The following is a 4609-nucleotide window of genomic DNA, read 5'->3' on the forward strand; positions in this document are numbered from 1 at the left end:
GTCCTCCTGGCCAGTGGGTGCTACCCATGTGGGTGGAGGAGGAGGGTGTGCAGTAACAGGCGACAGGTTTAGTCATGTAAGTGAAGGGAAAGCTTGGTGTCAGAGTATCTGGAAGAGGGGTGACTGGAACATGGGGGTTCAGTCAGTTATTATGGGATGGAGGGGGGGGCATAGTGGTGTTGTCCATTCTTTGAATGGAGGGAGTCAAATGGGACAGAGATAAGACCCTAATGCTGGTGTAAGGTCAGACCACCAGGATACTCAGCAAAGGTACCCTGTCTCGATGGAGGGAGGAAGGGAGGGATGGTTGGAGGGACGACTGAGTTTCCAGGGCGACAGTCATGGTGGTATTGACAGTGTACTGTCCCCAGTCCCCACCCATGACCTTGTGTACAGTAGTGATGCTAGCCGGACTCTCTACGCAAGTTAGACAGGTAGATCATGTGGTTCTGTCAGGTGACGTCCCTTCACCCTGCCACACATAGAGTCCATCTGAAACTGATCAATAAGGTAAACAGATCATTGGTCAATAGACCCGTGAAAAAACATTGGTGGTTGTCGATCATCTATCAGCCTCTCTCTCTCTCTCTCACACTCTCTCTCTCAGCCTCTCTCTCTTTCTCTCAGCCTCTCAGTCTCTCACTCTCTCTCTCAGAAAGGCAGGCTGATGTCTTCAGACTTGGCTGATCAATAATCAATATCTGTGATCATTAGCTGATCCTTAGCTGATCATCAGAGCATCTCTCAGCAGTCTGCAAAATGGCTGCAGTCTGAACTCCACTAGATAGCGACACACACACACACGTGTAAATACACACACACATACACTCACACAGACACACCTACACACACACAGAAATGTCGCGTAACACTTGTTGTTGAATCCTCCCCTCGTCTTCCTCCTTCTGTGGTCCGGAGTCAAATAGTGTTCATCATGTCTCTCCTCTCATGTCTCTCCTCTCATGTGTCTCCTCTCATGTGTCTCCTCTCATGTCTCTCCTCTCATGTCTCTCCTCTCATGTCTCTCCTCTCATGTCTCATGTCTCTCCTCTCATGTCTCTCCTCTCATGTCTCTCCTCTCATGTCTCTCCTCTCATGTCTCATGTCTCTCCTCTCATGTGTCTCCTCTCATGTCTCTCCTCTCATGTCTCATGTCTCTCCTCTCATGTGTCTCCTCATGTGTCTCCTCATGTGTCTCCTCTCATGTGTCTCCTCTCATGTCTCTCCTCTCATGTGTCTCCTCTCATGTCTCTCCTCTCATGTCTCTCCTCTCATGTCTCTCCTCTCATGTCTCATGTCTCTCCTCTCATGTCTCTCCTCTCATGTCTCATGTCTCTCCTCTCATGTCTCTCCTCTCATGTCTCTCCTCTCATGTCTCTCCTCTCATGTCTCATGTCTCTCCTCTCATGTCTCTCCTCTCATGTCTCTCCTCTCATGTTTCTCCTCTCATGTCTCTCCTCTCATGTGTCTCCTCTCATGTGTCTCCTCTCATGTCTCATGTGTCTCCTCTCATGTCTCTCCTCTCATGTCTCTCCTCTCATGTCTCTCCTCATGTCTCTCCTCTCATGTGTCTCCTCTCATGTCTCATGTGTCTCCTCTCATGTCTCTCCTCTCATGTCTCTCCTCTCATGTCTCTCCTCATGTCTCTCCTCTCATGTGTCTCCTCTCATGTCTCTCCTCTCATGTCTCTCCTCTCATGTGTCTCCTCATGTGTCTCCTCTCATGTCTCTCCTCTCATGTGTCTCCTCTCATGTCTCATGTCTCTCCTCTCATGTCTCTCCTCTCATGTCTCTCCTCTCATGTCTCATGTCTCTCCTCTCATGTCTCTCCTCTCATGTCTCTCCTCTCATGTCTTTCCTCTCATGTCTCTCCTCTCATGTCTCATGTCTCTCCTCTCATGTCTCTACTCTCATGTCTCTCCTCTCATGTCTCTCCTCTCATGTCTCATGTCTCTCCTCTCATGTCTCTCCTCTCATGTCTCTCCTCTCATGTCTTTCCTCTCATGTCTCTCCTCTCATGTCTCTCCTCTCATGTCTCATGTCTCTCCTCTCATGTCTCTCCTCTCATGTCTCATGTCTCTCCTCTCATGTCTCTCCTCTCATGTCTCATGTCTTTCCTCTCATGTCTCTCCTCTCATGTCTCTCCTCTCATGTGTCTCCTCTCATGTCTCTCCTCTCATGTCTCATGTCTCTCCTCTCATGTCTTTCCTCTCATGTCTCATGTGTCTCCTCTCATGTGTCTCCTCCCATGTCTCATGTCTCTCCTCTCATGTCTCTCCTCATGTCTCTCCTCTCATGTCTCTCCTCATGTCTCTCCTCTCATGTCTCATGTCTCTCCTCTCATGTCTCTCCTCTCATGTCTCATGTCTCTCCTCTCATGTCTCTCCTCATGTCTCTCCTCTCATGTCTCTCCTCATGTCTCTCCTCTCATGTCTCATGTCTCTCCTCTCATGTCTCTCCTCTCATGTCTCATGTCTCTCCTCTCATGTCTCTCCTCTCATGTCTCTCCTCTCATGTGTCTCCTCTCATGTCTCTCCTCTCATGTCTCATGTCTCTCCTCTCATGTCTCTCCTCTCATGTCTCATGTCTCTCCTCTCATGTCTCTCCTCTCATGTCTCTCCTCTCATGTCTCTCCTCTCATGTGTCTCCTCTCATGTCTCTCCTCTCATGTCTCTCTCATGTCTCTCCTCTCATGTCTCTCCTCTCATGTCTCTCCTCTCATGTCTCATGTCTCTCCTCTCATGTCTCTCCTCTCATGTCTCATGTCTCTCCTCTCATGTCTCTCCTCTCATGTCTCTCCTCTCATGTCTCTCCTCTCATGTCTCTCCTCTCATGTCTCTCCTCTCATGTCTCTCCTCCATGTCTCATGTCTCTCCTCTCATGTCTCTCCTCTCATGTCTCTCCTCTCATGTCTTTCCTCTCATGTCTCTCCTCTCATGTCTCTCCTCTCATGTCTCATGTCTCTCCTCTCATGTCTCTCCTCTCATGTCTCATGTCTCTCCTCTCATGTCTCTCCTCTCATGTCTCATGTCTTTCCTCTCATGTCTCTCCTCTCATGTCTCTCCTCTCATGTGTCTCCTCTCATGTCTCTCCTCTCATGTCTCATGTCTCTCCTCTCATGTCTCTCCTCTCATGTCTTTCCTCTCATGTCTCATGTGTCTCCTCTCATGTGTCTCCTCTCATGTGTCTCCTCCCATGTCTCATGTCTCTCCTCTCATGTCTCTCCTCATGTCTCTCCTCTCATGTCTCTCCTCATGTCTCTCCTCTCATGTCTCATGTCTCTCCTCTCATGTCTCTCCTCTCATGTCTCATGTCTCTCCTCTCATGTCTCTCCTCATGTCTCTCCTCTCATGTCTCTCCTCATGTCTCTCCTCTCATGTCTCATGTCTCTCCTCTCATGTCTCTCCTCTCATGTCTCATGTCTCTCCTCTCATGTCTCTCCTCTCATGTCTCTCCTCTCATGTGTCTCCTCTCATGTCTCTCCTCTCATGTCTCATGTCTCTCCTCTCATGTCTCTCCTCTCATGTCTCATGTCTCTCCTCTCATGTCTCTCCTCTCATGTCTCTCCTCTCATGTGTCTCCTCTCATGTCTCTCCTCTCATGTCTCATGTCTCTCCTCTCATGTCTCTCCTCTCATGTCTCATGTCTCTCCTCTCATGTCTCTCCTCTCATGTCTCATGTCTCTCCTCTCATGTCTCTCCTATCATGTCTCTCCTCTCATGTCTCTCCTCTCATGTGTCTCCTCCCATGTCTCATGTGTCTCCTCTCATGTCTCTCCTCATGTCTCTCCTCTCATGTCTCTCCTCTCATGTGTCTCCTCTCATGTCTCTCCTCTCTGAAGTCAAGCTTCACCCTATCTCACATTACTTCCTCATTGCTGAGGAATTCCTCACTGTCTCACGTTTTAGAGATATATATTTTTTTAATTAACCTTTCAAAACCTTTTCACACACGGCGAAAGGAAAGGAGAGGATAGAGGAGAACAGAGAAGCCTAAAACAGAGTAGATTACAGCAGAGCAGAGGACAATAGAGTACAGTAGATTATAGTAGAGTCTTCATCAATGCTGCAATGAAAATCGACTTAAGTACATTAATGTAGTATTACTTGGGAAGTACTTTGTTACTTCCCATCTCTGAATGCTACATGCTAAGTACATGAAATAGGAACCAGGTAGAGAATGCTCCAGGGGTGTCCCCTCCCTCCCTCCCTCCCTCCGTCCCTCCCTCCCTCCCTCCCTCCCTCCCTCCCTTGCTAGCAGCATAGTGTGCAGAGTGGTGCTAGGGCATGATGTCATGGTTATGTAAATGCCCAGAGTGCACCCGCTGTTGTGCCAGTTGGTGCTGGAGAGAGGGAGGAGGGAGAGAGAGAGATGGGGGGGAAAGAGGGGAGAGGTAGAGACAGGAGACAGGAGAGAGGAGATGAGGCAGAGAAGACAAGGTGGAGAGAGAAAGACAAGAGAGGAGCGAGGAGAGAGAAAGAGAAGAGAGAATGAGAAAAGAGAGAGAGAGAGAGGAGAGGGAGGAGAGAGAAAGATTAGAACGAAAGGAGAGGGAGGAGAGAGGTCTGGAAGGTGGGGTCTCTCCTCATAAAGCTGCTGACCCAACAACA

This window comes from Hypomesus transpacificus, chromosome 22 (assembly GCF_021917145.1).
Source record: "Hypomesus transpacificus isolate Combined female chromosome 22, fHypTra1, whole genome shotgun sequence".
Taxonomy (NCBI): Eukaryota; Metazoa; Chordata; class Actinopteri; order Osmeriformes; family Osmeridae; genus Hypomesus; species Hypomesus transpacificus.